The 26,160-nt window shown below is 43.5% G+C and overlaps 1 long non-coding RNA gene across 1 annotated transcript in view; it reads left to right on the top strand.

Moving 5' to 3' along the window:
- Positions 1-311: 311 nt before the first annotated feature.
- Positions 312-26,160, top strand: part of LOC139593391 (uncharacterized) — an 85,352-nt gene continuing 59,503 nt past the window's right edge. The window contains exons 1-3 of the long non-coding RNA XR_011680282.1: positions 312-460; positions 18,477-18,677; positions 20,017-24,760. This is a non-coding gene — a long non-coding RNA (uncharacterized lncRNA). The remainder of the gene's footprint in view (positions 461-18,476; positions 18,678-20,016; positions 24,761-26,160) is intronic.

Raw genomic sequence — 26,160 nt, 5'->3', positions numbered from 1 at the left:
AATGTGGACCATATATTGGCTTTCTCACATATTACCAAACTAAACCAGTTTATTTCTCTGCTAATACTGTGTGGGCGCAGAGCCACAGGTGGCATGTTGTCATAATTCTAGCATGATGGCATATGATTAGTGTAATACCATAATGGACAGTGACCATCTCTAAACATTAAAGCTTAGCTTCTCATACCCATTGCAATGTTCTGCCTTTATTCCAGATCATTGTGGTAACCTTGCCAAGAAAAGCATGTGCCAGAAAACTGGCTCATCTCAGATTGGAGAGAGGAGAAACAGTATATGTAGTTGGAGATGAGCAGCCTGTTGGATCATGCTTCCATAAAAAAAAGGAGAACTCAATTATACATTTTAAGTAAACAACCTCCATCTGATAAAAGCCTCTCTCCTCCTGGGCTTCATGGCTGTATTGAGAACAAAATGCTCTGCACAATGATCAGCTAATCAGGTAATCATAGATATTTTATTAAAAGGGAACCAAGCAACTCCTGATGGTAAATGCTCTATTAACATTGCCTTTGTAAGCAACCCTCTTACTGTGGGAGTTACCTCTGACTTGTTTGATTATTTTAATTAATTTGCAGCTGCAATTTGCCATCCACCTTCTCAGCCTTGGGGCATTTTTTTTTTTTTTATAATCGGTGAGCAAGTATCACTGAAATTACATGTGATATTTTTGGGTTACAATGGAGCAACGCTGAAGAGGTTTCAGGTACTTACAGTCTTAATTGTATTTTCTTAATGAGATAATGTGTATACAGTGCTTTGAAAAAAAACATATCCTCATGCAAGGCATAGACATCAATGATGACTTTTCATGCTTTGTAAAGGGTGTGGAGGAGAAATGGCAAACATGTCTGACAAAATTTTCCCGGGCATGAGCAATTTTCAGAATCAACTGTGCAAGCACAGCAGCGAGGACTGGGGGGGGCAAATAATTCTGTGAGCTCTCTGCCTGCACCTCCCAGTGCAGCCCCCTCACGCTGCCTGCGGAGATGATGGTGTGGGGCTGTTTGTGCCCCGCTGTGCTGAGCCTACGGCTTCAGCCTCCACGCTGGGAGAATGCAGCTGCATGGCTCCCTGCCGGGAATGCCGGTCTCCAGGCAGGACTGGAGTTCCTATGAGAGGCAGCCCCTCTGAGGGTGATGGGGAGGGGGCTGCTCCACAACACTCGGTGCAGTGGATGCAGGGAGGGCTCTTTGGACCAAAAAAAGTGTAACCCTGAGCTCTGTGTTTTTAAAAGGGGGTGAAAAGAAGAGATTTAACGGCACTCTAGAAGAAACTGCAGAGCCCAACAAGGATCCTTACATGCAATGTGCCAAAAAAATTCCATGTCATAAATATAATTACCTATTATATTGTTCAAGGAGGTTATAATTTTCTATGAAGATCCATATGTCTTTTCTGTAAAGCACAAGGGAAATACAGATGCTCTGGCAAGCTCTCTTTATTTTCTTCTCTCAGAATACTGTCACTAGAGTCATTTCAGGACTTGCGTCAGCAAGACAGAGGGTGTATCAAAACTGCCTGCACAATCCTCTCACAAAGCTTTAGATTCTGACTCAGGGCAGTAACTCTATCGCATGTTAAATACTTGTGTGTGGACTTCCCCACTGCAGGACACACTGCCAGCAGTCGGTAATAATTAGCACCAATAAAGGGCATCATTAACGATAGCAGACCCCAATGGAGTCAAGGGACTTAGGTACAAAAATTTCAATTCAAGAATGCTGCAGTCAACTCCCATTTAACCCTAGAGGCACCTCAATTTACAAGGTGCCCTGCCTTGTTTAAAGCTGTTTCCTGCTTTTGGGCATGAGGTGAACTTCTCTTCTTGGAACTGCTTCACGCCTCTTCCCCTCCCACTTTGACCTGGACACCAGAAGGTATGTATTTCTTGCCTAGAGCCTCCAAGGGACCTGCCCTACTGAGTGGGTCTTTGAAAACATGATGAAATATGCTTCCCTCTTGAATTATACTTTTGGCAAGTGCTGTCATTACCTCTCACAGATTAGTTTAATGATTTGGTCCCCATTTATGGATATCTAAAAAAAGCCCAAACCATCCCAAATCTGTGCTAAAACCAGCTAGATCAACACCTCCAGTCTCCTAGGAGAGTGGCCTAAAATGCCCCACAAGAAGTTTTTTGTTTTCTGCTGAAGTTCTCCTACGGTGAAACAAAATATTCAAGATTCACTGGATCATCATTACTGTAGGCTACTCTCCCCAAGACGAAGAGCTGTTGGATGTGCCCTGCTCAGTAGGAAGAGAGCTGCCTGGAAAGCTGGTGACTAGAGTGGTGTGACAGAGACTTAGAAGGACAAGGACTGAGTTCAAGCAGCTCCCTGCTTGAAGTCTTCTAGACAGCTTGGAGAGCACAGTTTCCAAACATGCTTTCTACTTAGCATCCAGCCCCTGTCTGAGGTGGCTGACTCTCCTATGTCCAGTGGAGGTGGGCCAAAACTTAAAATTCTGGGCTTCAGAGTGAGGAACAAATCCCAAAAGTTAGGTGTTACAGTGCCTGAATCCTTTATTGGGTTTTGCCCTAAATAGCTCAGGGAGAACAAGCCTTATTGATTTATTTCATTGTCCAGTGGAACAAGTCAATGGAAGTTATCCTTTTAAGTCATTCAGCCACCCCTGAAAATCTCAATCGATATTCTCCAAAGGATGTCCTTAAAGTAAATCCAGGATATTCAATGCAAAACCTGCACAGTACGTCATATATTTTAGTCTAATCACTATTTTGGTGGGGCTTTTTTCAGTTAAGATGCCTGCATGAAAAAATCAGGAGTCTCTCTACTAATTGAGTTTAATACAGTGACAATGTTCCTGTGCCCTTTTCTCAAACACAGACTACACACACTAAACACAGACCCTGAACATATGCTTACTGTAAGGTCAATTTAAGATGAAAATGCTGGATAGCTTGACTTGTTCTGCAATTATTCTTGGGGTCTTTACATATGCTTCATCTGTCACGTGTGTTTGCAACTATCTTTAATATGCCTGCTTTTAATTGGCTTTGGAACCACTGATAGCACCAGGAACATGGGTAGACAGCTTTCATTGCGAAATGTTTGGCTTTTGCCCCTGTGATGATGCCTACATGAGATATAATAAGCTGATTTGTTGTGTGTACATAAGTCTTTTCCAAGTGATTGTGCTTGGTGACAAAAACTCTAAGAGTTTCTTTAATTTGTGAATATAGAGGTGGCCTGTACATATGTGTAGGGCTTTAGTAGGCATATGATAGAAGTTAAGGAAATATCTCTATCTTTTCATACAAGATAATCTTAAGTGGAGGCAGAACTGAATGAAACCCATCCTTGGGAGCAAAGAGCATGAACCACAAGAATCCCCATAAAGAACGAACTGGCATTCAGGACTGTTGTCTGTCCATGTTGGTGAGTGCCTGCACAACCTGCCTTGGTGTCATTTTCCCTGAGCTTTAAGAAATATGGATGGTCTTCTATTGCACTGCGCATTGCTGTATATGTTGCAAAATCACGTCCTACAGGCAAGGCTCTCACCCATGGCACATCAGGCACCAGTGCACCTCTGCTGTAGGGCAGCCAAGGGATTCTGGGAGCCTAACACCTCCAAGGTCTGTTCCAGAATGCAAATAGCCTACAAGATCTGCTTGCAGGCTGGACTGCAGGCTGGTGGGAACAGTGGTAGAAGAAAACAGCAGCTTTCTGAAAACCTGAAAAATTTTCTGCTCTAGTGAGTTTTCTTGCTTTTTTGCATTGTATGAATATTCATTCTGAAGCTGACATGTCGAGGGGAGCTTGGTCAGCAGGAGGCTTAATAAAAAAAAAAAAAAGCCAAACAATATTACTTTATAAACTGCCTTTTCAGATACCTTCCTGATGAGTGACATCTCTGAACTGACAGGAGCGCTGCAAAGTGAAACAGAGGGATAAATATGCATGGCAGCACACAGCCCCATGAGCACCCAGTGAGCTGCAGAAAGCTAGATCCAGCTCTGTACTGAAGAACAGCATTTCTTTTTCCCCCATCTCCTGCCAGAATATAAGAAGAGGCTGACACCCTGCTATAGAAACTAATGGAGTTTCCACATTCATTTTAACAGCAGGAGGTGTAGTCTCTGAAGGCTTGTTTCCATGAGGTGATGAGAAATCTTGCTGCTAAAGTTGCAGAGGAATGTCAGAGTACTTGGCATTTTGCCGTTCCAACCTCTTTCATTCCCATCTGTTCCTAGAGAAGCGAAGGTCTTCGCCTAGTTCAGCTGTGCTCTGCCAGGGCTCTGGGGGGCAGCTCTGGGCCATGGCAGGAGGTGGTCCCTGAATGCCTTTGTTTCTGGTATAAACACCCTGAATCTTCTGAGCACGTTAGCCCATTAGCAGTAGTCTGCAAGGCAAAGGAAGGCTTGGGAAGTACCTGTGTGCTTATTCTTCCTAAACAGATATACACTTACAATCTCTAAGGGGTTACTTTGGAAGAGCTACTCTTCGAAAAGCCAGGTTTTCTGAAGAGCTGGACTTTGACTGAGGCACTTAGACGAAGTGGTCAGAGTTTTCAGAAGTGCTGAGCATTTGTTATCAGCAGAAACTGCTGGTTTCTGGCCACACGTGAAAATCTGGCCCTTAAAAACTTAATGACTAACTTAATGATGCCTGGCACTTCACCTTCATTTGTTATTTTCCACAATCTTTCTTTCCACCACAACATCTTTATTTAGCCAGAAAAAAAAGGAGGAAAAAAACAAATTAATGAAACAATGAGCCAATATTCATGGCTGAAATACCCTGTTCCCTTTTACTGCCAAGAAAAATGTAAATGATAAAGCAGACCAGTTTTGTGACAAAGCTTTTCCCCTCCATTTCATATTTCTTGATGACATTTTAACACATGGGTCTGGCACAGCACAACATCTTGGAATAATTTTTAATCTTTCAGAAATTTTCCTTGGACATACAGAAGAGAGAGGGTCATTTAACTCTGAGGAAAAAAGGTAAAAATCAGAAAGTCAAAGGGATGGAGTACTGCAGGGAGCAGTCCTTCTCTGGCAGAAGATGAGCTAAATAGTCTAATAGTTTTTTCCATCTGCATTTCCTCTGGCCCTACTGTGAGCAAAAGGAATTCAGATCCAGCTGATCTGTCAGGGTAGGGGGTGGAGGGAACTGGGTGATATTATAAGCCAAGTCCTGCTGCCTAGTCCATCAATTAACACAGGCAGCAGGAAGAAGCTGAGGGGGATAACGCCCCTGTGGTGTTGCCCCTGCTCTGCAGGATCCTGTGAAACGTTTTTGCTGGCTCTCTGCAGAGCTGGATTCCTGCCAGACCGCGGGAGCAAAGGATCAGCCACTGTCTAGAGCGTTGCCTTGCACTAACCTGCTGCATTTCCATGCAGAAATCCAAGTGAGAGTTAATGCTGTGTTGGGCAGCCTAAACTTTGGCTGGGTTTGCTCTCTAGCTGCTCAGCTGTGGGCTGCCTTGGCCCCTGCTATGAAAGCCACTGCTGGGGCAGTGCTGGCTGGGGGCCTCAGCTGAGAGGGGCAGGTCAGGGAGCTGGTGAAGGCTCCAGAGATGCTGGCCTTTGAGGCCAATGCTCTGCTTGAGACTGCTCTGGCTGGTCAGTGTCCCAGGAGCTCCCAAAAAGCGCATGGAAATTCTGTATCCTGGAGCTTGCAAAGTTTCCTGGCTCCTGCAGCCTTTATTTTCCAGGAAAGGGGACAAGCTAAACCCTCTGATGGTTTGGTTTCTTTTTTTTTTTCAAATTTAAGATATTCAAAATAATACTGATGGTGTCAAACATTGCTCCTCCCTGGGGGAATATGAGACAGGAACCAAAAATACGTTGTCACACCACACACTACCTGAGAATTTCATCAAATGAAAAAGAGCAGTGAATAAGAAATTCCCTGACTGGTTTAAATAGTCAGGATAGAGTCTCTTTCCTTCTCTAACTTTAGTCTGTTTGCTCCAGAAACTTCGACTGTGACGACAATTTAGTCATCTGTATTCTGCATCTTTAATGGGATGCCAGCTCCTGATTTTGCACACAAGTTTTGTGATATACTGTCTATTTCAGCAGAAATTACTGTTTTCAGCTTGGTGCTCAGGGTGCTAAAATTATCAGTGTCTGAGGTGGGCTGACCCTGGCTGGACACCAGGTGCCCACCAATGCCACTCTGTCACTCCCCTCCTTAGCTGGGCAGGGAAGAGAAGTTATGATGGAAGGTTGTGGGTTGAGATAAGGACAGGGAGAGATCACTCACCATTTACGAGCAAAACAGACTCAACTCGGGGAAAAAGTTTTTATTACCAATAAAATCAGAGTAAGATACTGAGAAATAAAATTGGATCCTAAAAACACCTCTCCCCACCCCTCCCTTTTCACCAGGCTTAATTTACTCCCCATCTACTCCTCATTTACTCTCCCCCAGTGATGCAGGGGGGTGGGAAATGGGGGCTGTGATCAGTTCATCACACACTATCTCTGCAGCTCCTTGCTCCTCATGGGGACTACTCCTCACACTCTTCCCCATCTCCAGTGTGGGTCCACAGGGTTCAGTCCCTCAGGAATAGGCAGCTCCAGTGCTCATGCTCTGTGGGGTCACAGGTCTGGCCAGCGAATCCGCTCCAGGATGGGCTCCTCTCTCCATGGGTCCTTCCAGGAGCTTGCTCCACAGTGTGCCTCCCAGAGGGCAACAGCCACCTTCAGGAATTCCCCTGCTCCGGCATGGGGTCCTCCATGGGCTGCAGGTGGATCTCTGCTCCACCATGGACCCCATGGGCTGCAGAGGCACAGCTGCTTCCCCATGGTCTGCACCATGGGCTGCAGGGGAATCTGAGCTCAGGCACCTGGAGCACCTCCTGCCCCTCCTTCCTCACTGGCCTTGGTGTCTGCAGAGCTCTTTCTCTCACATATTCTAACTCTGCCCTTCTCCAGCTTCAGCTGGGCAGGTTTTTTTTTTCCCCTCTTCTTAAATCTGTTATCCCAGGGGCACTACCACTGTTGCTGATGGGTTCAGCCTTGACCAGCAGCACCTCTGTCTTGGAGCCCACTGGCATTGGCTCCACTGGACACAGGGGAAGCTTCTGGCAGCTTTTAGAGAAGGCAGCCCTGCTGCCCCTCCTGCTACCAAAATCTTGCCTTGCAGATCCAATACCTGTCCCAGTGTTCTAAATAGATGGTGGACAATGCAACATCTGAAGGGCAGAGCTCAGAGGGTGCCACATTTTCCGAAAAATTGCCATAATTCAAATGCTATAGCATCTGCAGTTGGAATGAAGGCTGAGGCAGGGGAAGAGGAAATCTTTTTGCATTATAACAAATAAAATGCTACCATGGAGTTTGAAGGTGCAAATCAGGCTATAACAAAACATGAGTGTGCATGCTTTCAACACCAAAATGACTTACTGGCTGCTAATTAAATCTCACTGCAAATAGGATTTCATTTTTAGTTTTTTGATGGAAAAAGTGGTTTTGTTACATTTACTTGGCTGGCAGCCAGGAATACAGCTCAATACGAATCAAGCAAATTTAAAGGCCTTCTGCAGCAACATATGGCTTGTTTGGGAAGTATGACTCATAAATGGAACCAGATGCAAAAAAAAAAAAAAAGTTCTGAGAAGGTAGGAACTGTCCTCAGACAGATGCTACTATTGTTATTTCTGATGTTTCCACCTCATTGTGAAAAATGTTCACATGTATATTGGTGAGCAATTTTTTTTTTCACTATGCATTGCTGCCTGTTTCAAAGCTCTTCAGTGGCACAGGTCCACTCAGTCTGCTCATGCAGCTACTTCATACCTTACACAAGCTGTTTTCTTCTTGCAAGTTATTAAAACACAGTTCCCAGTACTGTTTGTTTCTTCTCCTGGTTTCAGGGTGTTTCTTAACATATGCAGGGTTGGCCTTTAGTTTGTTCTCCAAGTCCTGTGTAAATACAGGCTAATAGAAGTATGTCCTTGCCTAGGAAGAAACCCTACGGATGCTTTGTAACCACACCCTGTGCATATCTGCGGGGAGGGCGTGTGTGCATATGCCTGTGCACACACAGCCAAGCCAAGTGCCAAGAAAATGACAACCAGCAGGGGAGGGGAGCCATCAGGGGCTGCCTTCTGCCAAGAGCTTCGACTGCCAGCAGAGAGGCAGCAGGTAAACATGGGGACAACCAGAGCAGAGATGGGGGGTGAGCAGCCTGGGTGCATTTTGGCACCATTAGTTGACCTCCCAGCTTTGCCTGGTGGCTGCTGCTGTAGGACTGCTGTCAAGGACTTTCTGAAACCTCAAAAAGAACTCCCTGCCTGTACACCTATTGCTGTGTTGAGTACCCAGAGTGAAGGTGTGCCTCTAGCACAGGGGCCCATAAGTTTCTAAGAGTTTGACTCTTGAGCCCTAAATACCATTATCTTTTTGCCATTCATGTTGCACGTATTCCTGCTAGTTTTCTCCTAATTTCTCCAGCCCTTCACTCCCCATTTCTCTTGAAGTATGTCAAGAACTTTGTCCAAATTTAACTCATCAAGATCCGCTTCCTTCCCACATAAAATCCTCTCATACTACAGGTGAAACAGATTCTCCGTGTCTCTCTGCTGGGCAAAGTCTAACTAGCCCTGGTCTAAAAGGAAGTAATGTCTCACATGCTCAAGCCCTGTAGAAGAAGATGGCCACACACCCTTGAACAGTGGCACAATTCACACGGTGCAGGCAGTGCAGGTGCAAACACCAGGGGGTAAGGTAGGCTGTAAATCAATCTCCTTCACTCAGTGGTGGACACCAGATGATGACTAAACAGTGAACACCCCACTGGAACATGTTGTCCTGTTGCATGTGTTCTCCCAGCCCCGGCTCTTCCTGCATCCCACTGCCAATGCTCCTCCAGTGTGGGCCTGTTTGCACAGCTCCTGCAACAACAGGGCAACACAGGGATGTCCTGTGGCTCAGCCCTGATGTATCTCTTCAGAGGTGTAGTCCTGTGCAATTGTGGACAAGGCCCTTGAAGAGCTTGCTAGGCACCTGCTTTGTGCTGTGGCCTCTTCCAGAAGGATTTACAAGAGCTATCCAGAGCCTTGTTCATGTCCCCCACCTGGAAAGTCAGTGCTTAAACCACAGCTTGAACCACTGCCCTTTTCTTGGCAGGCATTCTTTGTCCTTAGAAAAAAGACTGTTGTATTGACTCAGTGGCTATCTGATACCACAGCATCTCACCTTATTTGATCTGCAAGGTTGGTGAGTCACCTGCTTCTCTGAGTGGAAATGTGTTTGGTGTCAGTGGCTATAGCCTGCCCAAAGTGTCCGTCACAGTCATGCCAGCTCCAGCCTCTCTCACTGCAGCTCAAGCTACTGCCCAGCTACAGCATAATCTCATATATGAGCAGGCTGGCTGAGCTAAAGAGGGGGAACTGGCTCAACTCATAACCAGGTGTGTGCTTGCTCCCTCTTATCTTAGTAAAAAGTCAAACTACAGGCAAACATTACCTCCCAGAGTGTGAATTGCAGCAAATGTGCAACCCTTTGCACTTTAGGAATTCAGATTGCATATTTGAGTTGGAAATATTATTTCCTTCTTTTGTACCTTGTTTCTGCTGATGTCTGGGATCATGACAGAGAAAAATTGGGTGTCAATAATTTTTAAAGTGATATCAGGGAGTGGAACTGAGGAGAAAATTACTTGTAAGGCTGTTGCTTTGTATTCAAAGAAATCCTCTGGGAAAGTAGAGGGAATTTCAGAAGACTACATTGGCTTCTGGAAAGAACAAGAACCTGTCACCTTTGCTGGGGACCTAATGAAACAGGCTGTGTAAGATGAATGGACAAAAATTTAAACCCATGCTAAAACCAACCTCATGACACACAATACTACTTAAAAGCAGATAGATTTTGCAACTCTCATGCTGATGACCTCAATGGGATTACTTAAGTGAACGGGTGTTTATTAAACATGAACAAGAGCTGTGCTATGTAGCATTAAATGCACCCCAGTTTGTTGGAGGTTTGGGAGTTCATGTTCATGACTAATTCTTGGTGCTTGCTAAGAAGAGCTGGGAGTGCCAGCAAAGGAGCTTCCAGCTCCTGGGGGAAAAGGCTTTACTTTCTGTGCATCAATTGTATTAGTCCTGCTCATTGTGAAGGAAAAACTGAGCTCTCCATCATACCCTCCAAAGGCTTCCTACCTCAGGAGGAACTGTGGGAGGTTTTGTGTGCAGATGCTCCATAAGAAGAAAAGACCAAGGGAATGGAAAAAAGTCTGTGTCTATAGAAAACTCCCACAGAGAGATATTTCAAGGGGGTTGGTCCTACCAAGAGAGAAATATGTGCTTAACACACCCAGAGAGGCCCCATTGATTAAATATATTTAAAATCATCATATGGTCTCTGCCTTAACTTGTAAGCTCTTTTAGTCAGAGATTTTGTCTGCCTCTTTGGCCAAGATTTTGTTTCAGACAGAGCATCCTTCCAAGCACAACACTTGTGGCAGTGTAATGGGTAACCCTATTTCTTAAGCACAGGAAACCCAGCAGTTTTTCCATGCTCGAGGGTTAGATAACCCTTTAGCATGCACTGAAGTCCAAATTTCCTCATGGAGCATGTGTCCTGGCCCCTGGGGAGACTGAGCCTGTCCCTAGTACACAGGCAGCTCCCTAGAGTGCCTCATCTCTGCTGGTGTAGATCCAATAACAGAGATACCCTGATTTAATTCTTTTAATTTTGCATGATTTTCATGAGCGGCTGGGTGGAAAAAGAAATGCCTGGAGCTGAGTTTTGCTTTGACTTTCTGAGGTTTCCAGGTGAGTACAAAATATATTAACAGCAATCAAAACCAGACTGTACTTCTGCAGACCAAATATATATGTCCTTAGACTATATGTGACTACAATAAACTGTAGACAGTTGTATTTAGAAATCTATTTGTTCCACCTCACTGAATATATACTCATGATGACGAGTTGCTCTCATAACCCTCAGTGCTGCACACTCACAGTGCCACAGCAAGCTTAAGCTTTTTAAAGAGTTTCCTATCATCTTAACGGTGCAATTTTTCACAGTTGCCCTTCATCACAGGTCTAGTGACAGCTTACTGATAGCTGACAACAACATGGAAGGAAAATCCACCAGCTTTGGCCTGCTTGTTCCCATCAGCACTGAAATCTGGAAGCTGTTCCAGGTGGCCTGGGGGGACAAAGCCCCAGACAACAAACTCCCAGGCCAGAGGAAGGCTTGAAAAAAGGATGAAGTTCACATTTTCCCAAGACTCAGGGGTAGGTCCCTTGTTTTTTTAAATTGTAAATTAATAACCAAAAGAGGGAGAGACAATAGTAAAGGAAACAGCAAACAGCCTTAACAAGGCCAGAAGTATCTTTTCTTATAGCAGGTTACACTTCCCATTACATGATCAATTTGTGTTGTTCACATTCAGATATCTGTCCCTCCCAGAAACAATGAAATTACAGCAGGTCTATGTGGACACCAAGTTCAAATAGCCAAACTTTCAATGAGGTATTTTAATAAAAAGCTGTATGTGAGCACCTGGCTGCTGCTGAGAATGAGGCCAGGTAGAACATTTTAAAGCAACTTCTAACTTGTAATGAATTGCTTTTTGGAATCTTTGGGTATATTGAATGTTCCTGAAGGAACTCAACTGCTCAAAAGCAAGAAAATATCCAAGCCTTTGTTTAGAATGTTTAATTTAAGACTCTTACTCACTAGTGGAAGAATTAAAATTTCAAGGATAAAATATGTGCAACAGGAGCAAACTAGAAAATTCAGCCTTTAGTTTTATGTATTCTGGGTGAGAAGATTAATTAATTTAAAAGAATATCCTAAAGTATCCATGTCATGGGTAACAGGTGTAAATCTTTGCTCTCCCATGGAATTCTTAATATCGTGGGAGGATAGGTTGCTTCCACAGAATATTTATTTTGTTGGATTCTTCTCTGCATTGTACTTGTGGCACATTAATATGCAGTACACTCTAATGAACCAAGTCAGGTATATTAGTCAGGACATACAAGAAATTAAGTTCTGTAATATTTTGTTATGCTGGAGGCAGCTGGTGTCTCGTGGCAGATGTGATGACTTGGGGGTTTTGTCTAAGAAAAGTTTACAGGTTATGGATTTTGCAAATTTGTGTGATATGGAATCTCTGTTGCATCAGGAGGCTGATCCTTGTGTCGCTTCTACCTCTCACCCTCTGACTCGGACTAGCCAGAGTTCCTAGGAGGAGCTGGCACAGGGCTGGCACGGATAATTAGTGATGCCTTGCAATGCACACATGCTGAGCAATGGCAAGTCAGACTGGTTCATGGCTGCATAACTCAGTTTGGCAATGCTGTCACCTGGCAAGGGACTGTTGTCATCAAACAAGCTGAATCAGAAACCAATCTGACAAAGGAGGGAGAATTTACCCTCCTGGATCATGTTAAGGCTCAATCAGCTCATACAGCTGAGGAACAGCCTGCAGGAGGAAATCCTTAAGACAGGGAAATCCCAGCACTGTTAAATGCATGTGAATTAACAAGGACACCCAAGAGAGTGAATGAGACAAGAGGCTAGAGACAAAAGCTGTTTAGTGAAGATGTTTGTCCTTGGAATTTAATTGAAGCTTAAAATAAAAGGTAAACAAAAGCCCAGGAAAATTATGTGTATGTATCTGCTAAATTTTGCATGTTTGGTTACACACCATATCTGTGTTCATAAAGAGTTAATACATAAACCAGAATGTTTGTTTCTCCCCTAAAACTCTGTGAAAGTGAAACTCTGTGAGGTCTGTCTGGACCCCAGGAAGACATAGTTTTCCTGTGGGTCTCACTTCTCATGAAACAGTGCTGGGTGGAATATTATCCATTTTAGTGTGGATTTGCAGGATAAACAGACTCTGGACAGCTATTAGGTATGGAGCTAGATTTTGCCTTTCGGAGCAAAGGCAGAGAGAATGGGATGAGTGGAGTTGCCATGCATATGTGCAATGCACCAGTGGATCCCTGCAGTGACCCAGTGGAAGGGGAAGGAGCCCCTGCTCAGACAGCAGCTCATCATTGCAAACTTGGCAAGGGCAACTTTCAATCAAATAAACATAGGGGAAAGAAGGATCAAAAATTAGGATGTCATACTGTGAAGACTTTATTTTTGTATCTATATTTGCTCAGTAAACCCACGGAAACTGGCAATACTTCAGAAACTTGAAGCAAGTGGGTCAATTGGGTGCAATGAGGAAAAAAAATAAGTAAAAGGACTTCCATTAGGTTGAGGATGTTTGCAACAGAACATCCCAAAAGTTTAGTGAAGACTACTTGAGGGAATGGGCAATGCAATGGGCAAAGAAGGAAGATGTGAGATACTCTGAGAATGAGAATTTGAGGACTGAAATGCAGTAGTAACACCTGAGAATTGCACAGGAATATGAGTACTGGCTCACTTATGACATACCTACAGTGACAAGTGTCATGCAGAGCAATGCTGGAAGATAAGAGACCCAGAATAGGCCTCATATTAGTCTTAGGTGCAGAATGTCACATGGAGTTGTGCAGCTGGTCAGATCTGGGGAAATTTAGAAAGTGAAGTTTTTAAGTTAGAAAAATAATGTCTAAATAACTTGGACAGCACATTCCTTTGCTGTTGATTCATGTCCTAAATGACAGAAAAGAGGACTTCTATGTGAAAACATCAAGCAAATAGTTTGTAGGCAAATGGTCTGCTGTGGTAAAATGGGTTGCCTCAGAAAGCAGAAAACATGATTAATTGTTTATTGAAATAGGATTCTAGCAAAGAGTGGAAAAAGAAAAAAAGCAGTTGTCAACTGAATCTGATTTTGAAGTCTAGGTTAGGATGAATTTTAAATTTTAACTATCAGAGGTTCTCACTGGTTATGGATTCCTACTTTTTTCTGCAATATCTTGGATCCACACAAACATTTTATGTGCTTTATAAAAGAAAACTATGACAAATCCAAAAGAAAAAGTGAGTCAGTAGATTTGATAGATCACCATTTATAAGACAGCCAAAATAGGAAGTGGCTTAACTTCACCCTGTCCCGCAGCTTCCCTCCCAGCATTCTGGTTAAAAAGTCCCCAGTGACCACGACCTCGATGCAGTCACTTAATGATTTCTTCACATAAAGAACTGTGTAAAATGCAGGCAGGGTAAAGAGCATTGGCACAGCAGAGGTGATGTTCGTGTTACAGAAAAGGATACATGTAAGACAAGAGTGGCCCTCGTGCAGCTGTATCTCATAGGATCATCAATGGATCATGGTTTTGCTTTGTTTTGTTTTGGTTTTGATGTGTGTAAACCTTTGCTTGAGGCAGAAGTAGACAATCAATATATGCTGTCAGCAGCCAACTACTTACAAAGTGGTTGGAAGTTTTTTCCACGGAGACAAGAGACTCTGAGAGTAATAAAATTTTTGACCAGATCTGATAAAGGCATTTGCAGAGATGGTTTTGAACCTACAGTTATTCCATGAGCTTACAAGGAATTGGCAGCCTACCCACTGCAGCATCTCACCAGATGGGGGAAGAATTCATTGAGGCTTATCTGTCTTCAGGGTGAACCACTGCGGTTTTGGGACTGGGCACATCCCACTTCTTCTCATAAGTTACAAGGCTTTCTGGATTGTTCCCTCCCCATTCAGTGAAACAGATATTTGCACCTTCTTTGTGAGGGAAACAGTCAATGCTCAGGAAACACCTGGTTTTTGCCAGCCAGTCATCCTAGCTGGAGCTCCCTGCATGGCTCCAGGCACTAACTGCTCAGGGCAAAGCAGAGACCCTACAGTGTGGTAGTGGTTAGGTTGGCTTGCTAAAGCCTGCTTAATAAGTGTGCTACTCCAAGGAATGCATTTCCTTGAATGCACTCCCAAGGTCCCTTCCCTAGGAGGAAAAGATTTTCCCCAGCCACATAAATACCCCTGAAACACAATTACCTGGTGTTCCCAGACCAACAGTGCAGCCTACTGGCCATTTCACTCTAATTAGTTGATTGAATTTCCAGCAAAATTCAGTCTCCAGCAGGTACCTCATCAGACCCATGCAGACATGCTTAGTTTCCATATAACATGTTTTTACCAGCAGAGCCATAATACTCGCTGAGGGTGGCTTGAATGCCTTTGACTTGTGGCAGATCCCATATATCTTCATAGAGAATTTGCAGTTACTATAGCAAAATAAGTCACTTAAGCTGCCTTAAGTTATTTCTTGGAATTTCCTTTGATTTATTCATGGCTGGAGGATTTGCAATTCAGAGTTTTGGCTGCTTGTCAACAGTTTCTCTAAGGGAGAGATGCATTCCACAACCTTTAAATAGGCTGGGACCGTCTTGTCAGATGTGTTTCCTACATCTGACCACATTCCTTATGCCTATAGTTAACAAAAATTTCTTGCAATTATTTCCACTTTCTAGGCAATTTAATTTTTTTCCTTAGAGCTTGGGTTAAAAAAAAAAAGGTTATTTAGCTTGTAGTTGATGTAAGTACAGGAGTATATGGGACAGGTTTTAGAAAAAATGATAATTCTTAATTTACAACCAAGGAAAGTAATTATTCTCTGACATAATAATTCATTGTCTCTTTTGTGGCTTAGGGTCAACACTCCTTCTCTAGGTAAAAAATTTTCCTTCTGGTAGTCCTTTGACAGTGTGTTTATCAAAAAATAGCATAACCATAAAAAAAAGTAATGTGAAACACTATGTTATTTTCAATGGAAATTATTGCATTCTTGAAACTTGGCTTGGGTTAAATGTAACAGTTCATACTGATCAGAAAACATACATTAAAAATGTTTCAGCAGAGCTTATATTCATAATGGTGTCCTTCTCCATTAACCTAGCATTTCATTATGTTTCTTCTCATTAACCGTTGTGTAAATAAGAATATCTTGGTTCCTGTGCTTGCTTCTTGAAATATAATTTCACCTCAATTTGTTTTTAGAAATAGTAATTAAAAAAGAATGTAATTTTATTTTCAGAGATTCTAGCTCTGTGCTCAGGAATTGTGAAGGAACTTGGTGAGGACATAATCCTAAATCTCTTAAAACACCTCTTGCAAAAGCATGTTTATCCAAATGAAGAGGTTCCTGACCCAAGCCAAGCACTTTAGCTGCTTATTTAGCTTTAAGCCTCTGCCTAAGTGGCTCACTGAGCTATCTTCCCCCTCCCCTGAAGGGTGCTGGACAGAGCTGGGGGAGTAGCAGGCATAATTTTTTGAGTCAAGAAATTTTAACACACTGTGGAGGAGGAGAAATGTGGGAGGAATATGAACTGATTTCAACTTATCAGCCCCAAAGAAATGAGGAATGAAGTCTGAAATTGTGCTGCTCCTTTCCCCTCCTAAGGAAAGAGAGAGCATCCCACTGCTCAAGAGATCTCCTTGCCTGTCAAGAGCACTCTCTGGGCCCATCTTAGCCCCCATTTCTTCCTCTGCGTTGAGTACATATACAGGCCATCCAGGTTATTTATTATTCAAAATGTATTATTTTCTTTCCATTAATTTATCTGTTTATTAGATTTTTTCCCCTGTGCAGACATACAGGAATTGAAATAGTGAAGTAACCTTTGGACTTAAAAATGTGTGGAGGCAAAATAGGCAGTTGGTATCATTGGAAATCACCCTGTAATTACAACCTGAAACACTTGTTGTGATTGGGCTTTGTCTTGCAGGAGCTAGCATAACCCCCTAGGCTGAAAGATAAAGGTCTGCTGACGTTAAATGAGGGTTGCAAATTAATGTAATGAATGACTTTTAATAATAACCTTTTGGAGGTGGTTCAGTGTTGTTAGCAATAACTCATAGAATCACAGAGTCATTAAGGTTGGAAAAGACCTTCGAGATCATCAAGTCCAACATTTGACCAAACACCACCATGTCAACTAAACCATAGCACTCAGTGCCATGTCCAATTGCCTCTTGAAACCTCCAGGGATGGTGACTCCATGACCTTCCTGGGCAGCCCATTCCAATACCTCACCACCCTTTCAGTGAAGGATCTTCCTGATGTCCAAGCTGAGCCTCCTCTAGAGCATCTTGAGGCCATTACATCTTGTCCTGTCTCTGGTTGCCTGGGAGAAGTGACCAATCCCCACCTGATAAGGTCCGCCCTGAGCTTCCTTTTGCCCAGGCTAAACAACCCCAGCTCCCTCAGCCACTTCTCATAGGACTGACTCTCTAGATCTTTCACTGATCCTGACAAGGGTTTGCTGTGCCAGCCTGAAGGATGGGAACAGGTACCATCAGGGAAAGTAAGTGGGAGTGGGCGTGTCCTCAGTTTTTCAGAAGATCTCCATATTCTGTGCATGGTTGCTGTCAGTCCTTTCATGACTTATAATTTCAAGGTCAGAGCTTCCTAACTTTATCTCCAGACATGTGAACAGAGCGACTTTAGCCAGTGTCATATTGTTAGGTCAGACCTTATTCAGGCATACCCTGAATCCTGATGGTGATCCTATCTCATCCCTTTAACAGCCAGGGGAATAGATGTGATGGTCAGCAGCTGTAACTAGGTTTCAGGGCCAAATGTATCTCTTTTGAGGTTCTTCTTCAGGAGAGGTGTCTTCCTCTGCTCAGACCCCAAAAGGCTGCAAAGGAAAATGATGACAGAAAACAGAGAAAGCAATAACAGAGAGCAGTAAAGAGGGAAGAGTATGGAAAAGCAGAAAACAGTCTCTTCTGGGTGTGCTCAGGGCCTCTTTTAATTATTTGGCACTTGGCTTAAATTTAAATATACCCGAGGCATTGTATGCAAGAAGAGACTGGATGCCTCACTCGGCAAGGCGAGCACAGTGTTTGTGGCTACAGTAAAGGGGGAAGGAAAAATATAGCCCAGACTGAAGCAGTGGATAGAAAAACCCTCAGACATCCTCGTTGCACTGATTAGTATCTTGAGTCATTGCCTTTGAGGGAGGTGAGAGTTTCCTCAGTATGGTGGAATTAGATGAGCTCTTTAATGAGGTTAGATACCAGAGGCATTGCGCAGTACTGTGAAGTTCCCTGAGGGGGAAAAAATAGAAAGATACCTTTTCCCTGCTGAGAGCTGAGGTCTAACTGGGGGTAATCAGTGTTAAAACACTAGGCTTTGGGAGCTACTAAAGCTACCCTACCTATGGCTACTGGAAGTGGCAGCTAGAGATGGGAAGAGCTGCATTGCTGCATAGCTGCTCTGCTGACCCTGTGGCACCCCTCGGGCTGAGGGTCTGTCCCCGAGAGGGTCTGTCCCTGTCGTGCCCGTGGGAGGCTGGCCCTGCAGCTCTGCCAGGCGGCCAGAGGCGCTGGCTTGGCAGCGCCGGGCGGCCAAGGCACGGGAGGTAACGCTAATGCAATCTGAAACCTCCCCCAGACAGCAAGGCGGGCAGGCGGAGGGGAATGAGGACACAGGCAAACAAAAAAAAAGGGAAAGAAATCAGGCTGTCTCTTTATCTCCTTTCAACAGACATCTGTTACACAATGTGTGTCTTTCTGCTGCTTTATATAGCCTGCGTTAAGTTTTCCTGCTTCCTGCAGGCGCTGGCCGGGACCAGGCGATGAGATGAAGCAAGCGTCGGCTGTGCTTGAGGAGTTAAACTCACCGAAGGAAAGGTGAAGGTGTAACCTACACAAACCCCATGACTGCTGATCTCTGTCCTGTGACTAATGGAAAAACCCCCAGTCTGGCTGTTCCGGCTTGGAAGCCACTTGTGCCCGGGCTGGGTCCCTGGGGACTTGGTGAGTTTCAACACCAGCGGCAGGGCTGGCCGCTCTGAGTAACGCTGTCAGAGCTAAGAAAGCAGAGCTGTCCACTTGGCAGCTAAACCTGTTGAGCGCCCTCAACTACCAGCTGGGCAAACAGGTTGTGGCCAACTTCAGGTGGCCACTGTGGAGGGCTGACCCCCAAACCAAAGCATCATTTGTCAGGCTGCTTCACTGAAAATATTTTTTAAGTATTCAACAACAGCAATAGAGGAGGGTAAGATTGGAGATTTCACTTTGCCTAGAGTGACCTGACAGGACTCAGGTTGTGTTTTGCTTTTTCATTTTTTTAAATTTAATTCTGTCTCAAGACTTTGCAGCTCTTAGTGTAATTTTTGTAATAGTTTGGAGTGTGTTTAGAAGCTTGAGTCTCTTCATTACCACCTTTCCCTTTTTGAAAGTGCCAGACTCTTTTCTGCACAAAATATGTATTAATAGATTCAGGGCTGCTATAGTGATAATAAAACAAAAATGCAGTGCAGCTGGCACCCTGCTGCAGAGGAGCAGTGAATCCAGTCACCACACCTATCTAACCAAACCAAAGGGGCTCTCAGGAGCCCTCTCCTGCTCCTTGCTCCTGCCTGCAACAGAGCTCAAATCCGCAGCACATGCCCCAAGGGTAACCAGTCCAGCTGAAGCTGCAAAGAAATTTAGCCACAACACTATAGCCAAAGAGCTGAGATCCAAATTCAGGTCTGGACTTTTTGAAAGCACAGAGTGAAATGTTTAGGTTTGGAGCTCTTGGTAGCTGCAAATCTGAAGAAGTTCAAAGCTCAATGAAGTTCTTGGCAACGGGAGGGAAACTTGGTCCTGGGATAGCAAATGTGGAGGCACCACAACTTCCAGTGCAAGCACCCCTAAGCTATTTCAGCTTTTCTTTGGTGAAGTGAGCATTTCTCCGGTCCCTTTAATGCATTCATCCCCCCTAGTACCTTTCAAGATAATAGCTGTGAATGCCTCCTTTGTTACAAGGCGCATGCTGCCCTGCCTGTGTGGGAGGTGGGTGTTACGATAGGCATCATACAGCAGTATTCTGGTGTTCTAATAAATGAGCTTCTGCTGGAAGTGACATTACTTGAGTGTAAAACCAGGCATATCTGTCTCCTTAGTAAGATACAGGGTATTTTGTGGGGGTGTGAAGTAATTTTCTTTGACTAATTGAATTAATTAATTACAAGTTACATAAATGTATAAAGCTCCAATTGCCCATAGTATCTGTGTACCATTCACAGAACTCTATGCAATATTTTCTTCTGATTACATTAGCACGCTATTCTGAATATGCCAAACAACCTTCCTTTCTGCTTTTTTATAGTTCCCTGAGAACTACTTCTGTAACACCCATGAGATGTGAAGAACAACCAGAGACCTCCTACAGGGAACAATCTGCCACCAGAAGAGCTGTGCATTTCACTGATTTTTTTGGCTCAGATGCCAACTCACACCCTCATTCTAAGACAAAAAAAACTTTCAAAAAATGGTAAAAACCTCATTTCTTGGTGAAGCAAAATCTCAGAACATCTAAAGTGTTCAAAAGATTTTGATTGAGGTCCTTGCAGACCAAAAAAAAAAGAAATGCTAGATTCTCAAAAGCTGCTATGGGAGGATATATTACCCAGTAGCCTCCAGCATGCATCAAGCTTTAGGAGAACTAGTGCAGTTTCCATCTCTGAAGCAATCTGAGAGCAATAGGACAGTGTTTTCACTAGCAGCCTGCAAGCTGATTGTGCATGTGCAAGGCTTGAAGCATTGCTCCTTGGTCTCTCCTGATGAGACAGCCGCTCTGTGTGTGTGCAGCATTTTACATTCACTGCCACATGCTCTAGAAGCCAGACAGCCACTTCCCAGAAGCATGAATCATTTTCACATTTGTTTTCTGCTTCAGCTCCTGTTAAAAGTACTTTATTCCAAGCAGAATGGCTTTAAATGGAATACCTAAGGAGATTCAGCAACTGGATAGGGATTTGTAGGACATTCATATGCAAGGCTGATCTGCCTCTAAAGGACGCACCAGAGCTTTGAGTGCTCCCCAGCGCAGTGTCCAAGCCATTAGGAAATGCTGTGCCCCAGGTAGCACCTTGGGAGCACCTCCAGGTGCTGAGACAAGAGAGAGAATAATGCCCAGGGGACTGGAACACTCACCTGGGAAAGTGCAGCCACACTGCAGAGCATGCAGGGCTGAAGCTTGACATCTTGCACTGCCCAAGGTTTGCATCTGAACAGAACAGTCCATGCTTGTGGACAGATGTGTCTGAGGTGGAGCTGGGGTGCAACTACACCTTTTCCACTCCCAAGGCTCTTTCTTCCCAGGGCTTATAAAACAGGATCATAGCACCACTAAGCAAAGATGGCTACTTTTGTTTGAGGGGTCTTCAGATGAACTCTAGGAACCCAAACAAGAATCTTGTTCAGGTTTATTGAGGAAAGTGAGAAATTGCCAGGAACGCTGATGATAGGAAACCCCACACTCTTCCTTTATTCTGCTCTTTAGCAGTGTAGAATAATTGCAGTATGGATGAAATACAAGGCTGCAATACCAAGCTGCGCATTAATCATTTTTTGCTGCTCTCTGGGCTGTAGAAATAGTAATGATTTAGCTTTAACTATTCAATTTTTTCTCAAGTTCTTTTTTTGACATTCTTTTCATTTTGTTGCTCTTTGTTTAAAAGCACAGAATTTTTCCAAGATCCTCTGGAAATTTCCAAGATGTAGTGTTTTGCTTTGGGCTTCAGTGGTGCCACTTGTGACAATGTTTAGATTTTTATTTCAATTGCACCTCTGAGTCACAGAGCTGCATTTCTTCCTTCTTTTCTTTCCCTTTAGTAAAATGTTTCAAATCCCTCCCTGTAAAAGTGCTTTGGCAATAATAATAACTGGAATCTTAACAATTAATGGAGCTGTTTCAGTGTCTCTACTAGGAAACTTATATTCACTGGTTTTGATTATGATTTGGAAATAAGCAGGTATGAATGTGCGATGCTGTTTGCTTCTGACTTTGCCTTCTGGCATATTTTAAAATCATAATGTCCCTGGTGCTGACTGGTATCCCAAAGCCAGTGCAATTTCATCCCTTCAGGTGGTTCTGATGATACCAAAGGTCACTCAGCTGCCTAATAAAGTCAGTGAAATGTGGAATAAACCAGTCAGTAGCCTGGGGAAGTACCCCTTTCTGTGTGGCTTCGTGTTCCTTGGCAATTTTATATGCCTGCATACATTATCCTTGTAAGTGTGATCTGATGTGTAGGTGGTCCCTATTTCTGACACATTACATTTATCTGCATCTCTGGAGAAGCTTAAAAAGTCAAGCCTTTTTTACAGTCAGAATATTGCCATGAATATGATGTATTCTGGGGACTGCATTCTGCATCCCAAGCATTCAGCTAATCAGAGCTGCAGCTCCAGCTGGCCTTATTTTGCCAGTGAAATAAAGTGGAGCTATATAGGGAGAACACGTGAAGGCGTGCTGTAAATTTTTATGAGCCTGAGAATGGAATGACCACATTGCTCAAGACTCACCAGCAGAGAGCTATGAAAGACTTAACCAAATAAGTGGCAATTAAAACTTTATAGTGTTTCACATTGTCATGTGTCTATGCCCTGTGTATAATTTTTATCTCTTGTTTACACCAGCACTGGTGAAACTGAGGATAGTACATGTTGCTGTACAGTCACCCAAAAGGCATGGTTTCATTTAGTTTGTTCATGGGTCTTCCTTGAAGCTACTTGGAGATTTTTATGCGTTATTTTGAAACACAGGGAGGTATGCAGCTGGGAAGGAACTGTGTGGTGGTATTGCCTTCTTTCTTCTGTGCTGCACAGTGAGCTGCTCTGTGCCAAGTACTGACAGTGCTGTAGTCTATAGCTCCTCATAGGAACTCTTATCCTCCAGGAAGTATACTTTGTAGATGCCATGGAAACTGAAATATATCAGTGTTACTTAACACTGTATAACAAGAGATAAAATACAGATGTTTGTAATGGCCAGAGGGTGTATTTGTTGGACATCTCCTTGAACCAAAACTAGATTTAAACATACTTTTGAGCTTTGTGCCTGACCCTAACCTTCCTTGGTTTCAACCTGCTTCCAGGGTTGGTTTGTGGTGTTTTTTTTTGTGTGTGTGTGTGCTTTTTGTTTGTTTGTTTTGTTTGTTTGTTTGTTTGTTTGAATTGTCTTTTTCTACTCCTGATACAGGTGGCCTCTCTGGTTCTCCTGGCAATACCTCTCTGGTGTCCTGGCAAGGGTCATGGAAGGTCAGGACAGGCAGAGAGGAAGGAGGAGGGTGTCAGCTCAGTACATCAGGGAGGAAGAGGGTAGAAAAATCACCTCAGTATGGACATGAAAGCAAAAAGTAGGGCAGGACAGAGTTAAATAGCTGGGACTGCAGAATCAGATTAAAAATATACAGCAAATAGTCTTGAGACCTAAATTCTGAATCCCAAGCTGAAAAAAAACCCTGAGTTACTCAGCCTCATTCACATAATGGGAAAATCTTCCACTTTGAAAAGCCATGCCTCTGCCATTAATACCAGGCATCTCCCTCCCCGTTTCTGGCCTTAACATGTTCAGCGGTGTTACCCTGGAATCCTGCAAGATGTTACTTTAGAGATAAGCTGTCCCCAGGGAATGATAGAAAACGCAGATGGAAAACACCTCAAGAGATAATCTACCCCCTGTTGTTGCCCCAGGCAATGGAAGGCAAATTACATGTATGGGCTGGGGCGTGGGGAGATGGGTGCATGGGCAGGGTTTATTTGCTGGAAAGCTGTGAAGAAATATGCTGGGAGAACGGTGAGGTAATGGGAATGGCGTTGCGTCCAGGTGGCATTGGAAACAGCCAGGGAGAAATGAGCTACTTTGTAGTGACAGCGGAGAGGCAACAATACAGGTTAATGACTGTGCTCTAAGTGCTCTCATCCACGTGATTTAGGGCCATGTAGGCATCCTGAACTGACAGGAACATTCTTCATTGCACATCTGTATCCGTGGTGGGATAGGAGTAAGGATTAGGAGGGCTGCAGCAGGACTGAAGCTGCACATGCTGTGCTGTTAGTGCAATCACAGTGTTGAGCAATGCTGCCCTTCCCAGTGACAGCACTGATGGATCCAGCTTGGTTGCTTTATAGGGTCAGTAATTTGCAGTAATCAGCTCAGTAGTTGAGCAAGGTAAGAATCAAACTGACCTCTTCAAGAATCTTGATTATTTCAGACATCAAAAGTCGTCTGATTCTGAAGAGCTAAAAATGTGTTCAGACTTAGGGTGCCAAGTTCCTGCCCTGTGAATTGCAAAATTTCAAAGTGCTGTTTTTTCTCCATCTAGAGTAATGGGGAAATGAGGAGAACTAATGGGAAACCCGAGACTTAACTGAGTAAGGTACAGAGTTAGGGTCTATAAAGGTGCTGAAAGTCAATAAGGGAAAGTTGAGAGGGAAAGGTCACCAAGGACATTGAAGAGCTCCCCCTCTGTTGGAATGGAAAAGTCACAAGTGAACCCCTCCAGGAACAATTTCAGCATTTATCCGGATAAAATTCTGCCAGGAGATTAAATAAATAAATAGATATTTCTGCAGAGCCCAAGGAAAAGATGTTGCAAGACGCATTACAGCGCCATTCGCCATCGGGCAGTGCGGGGGGTGGAGAAACTTGGTCCTTCCATGCCACCTAGTGTAGGAAGCTGCGCAGCTCCCTGCTCTTGGCAGCAGCTCCAGGCAGGACCTGTGCATCCAGCCAGGCTGGGCTCCGCAAGCCACGGCGATTAGCAGGAAATTAAGTGAGGATCAGACGTCTGCCTCTGTATAAACCATGCCACCAACACGGGTAAAAACCTGCTCCCAGTGTACCATGGCACTGAGCGATGCTGGTTGCTTGGCTGTGTTTGTGTTGTGGTACACTCAAAGGTTTTAGAGAGAATGGCTTTGCTTGTGTTTTCACAAAAGAGTAAGGTTACCCAACTTGCAGCTCTTGACACACTAAGAAGAAAAAGATAGCATGGGATGTTTTCATTCTGAGTCTTAGTAAGCTGGTTCGATTCTTCATTTCTGTGACTAAAACTGTACATCAGGTAAGTGGATATTAGGTAAAGTTGTATGTTTGGTTTTGTTTGTTGATTTGTTTTGTTATGTTTGTTTGTTTTCAACAGGATAGAGAAATTTCTGGGTTTTGGCTGATTTGTGTAAGGAGAAAAGCCATTTTGTTTACATTAATAGTTGCTCCAAAACATGCCAATGGATAAAAAAGTGTCCAAAATTGTGCTGAGCTGTCTAATTTCTAAACATAGATATGCTTCAGCTGAGTGGTTAGGAATAATTTTTCTAGTGCCAGTTACTGGTGTAACTAAAAGACTAAGGGCTAAACCAAGGACTCTTGACCTTACTTTGAAACATTCAGTGCTGGTTTGTCTTTGACACAGAAGAGCAGATTAGTCGGGAGAAAATTTTGATAGCCTTTGATGCTCCCAGAAAATCTATACCATCTCATTAGACTTGTTCAAAACTGCTTCTTAACAGATTGCAGTGTCAGTCCAGGATGGTACCAATCCCAGAATAACCAGATAGCTATATATAAATATATATATTGCATCCAACACCCATGGACAAGGGCACCTGCGTGCTGGCAGATTGTCCTACACGTAAGATGTGAAGTGTGTTTATAAGCAAGTTTTGAGAGACATAGTTGCTAGCCTTGATATATAAAGAATCAATGATCTCACCAGGATTTAAAAAAAGACAGTTACCTTGAATAACTGTGCTGGAGCCTGCATCAAACATAGGAAGAGGTAGTTCATGTTTAGTTTTGGACCTAATAAATATATAATTTTTTTTCTCTGATTTCTAGTTTTTATTTTATCACTTTGTCTATTCCTTCTAGAAAAATAGCTGTTTGACTCATCCAGTCACTACCTTGCTGGAGTTGATAAACACTACTGCCTCCAAACAGAAACGATCCAGAAACAGGTGTAGGAGGAGATCTGTGCCCTTCTTCCACCCTGACTCCTGCTAGATGCCCTCACCTCTGTACAGGCTTCTGTGCTCCCACATGCCTTTACTGTGGTGCAAGTAAGGTTTTATGTGGTGTGTAAACAAGGAAATCCCTTAGAAGCAAAAGAGCACTTCAGAAGTTCGGCTTGCATGACGGCAAAATGATGACATGTAGCCACAGCACTGATAAGGCTGCATGTCTGTTGTGTGTGGAGAAATGGGTGAAACACAGCACAGGGGAGGAAGACATGGAATGTCATCATGTGCTTTCCATTTGCACCAGCATAAAAAAGGGATAGTGTTTCTACTCTTTCCAAGACAATGTGATGTATGTGTCTGGTTCCATTATTAAAAAAAGATTAAAATGATTTGAAATATGTTTTAGGGTTAAAAAAAAAAAAAGAGATGGATGTTGGCCATTTTGAGTAATCAGCCAAATTTTTGGCCTTTCTGTTTTTTCCTTTGCTTGGAACTCCCACATATC

Source organism: Agelaius tricolor, unplaced genomic scaffold, assembly GCF_023055355.1.
Source record: "Agelaius tricolor isolate 1412-34295 unplaced genomic scaffold, bAgeTri1.0.p SCAF_1, whole genome shotgun sequence".
In the NCBI taxonomy this organism is placed as follows: Eukaryota; Metazoa; Chordata; class Aves; order Passeriformes; family Icteridae; genus Agelaius; species Agelaius tricolor.
The sequence above is the reverse complement of the archived record's forward strand: the minus strand, read 5'-3'. Positions and strand labels throughout refer to the sequence as shown.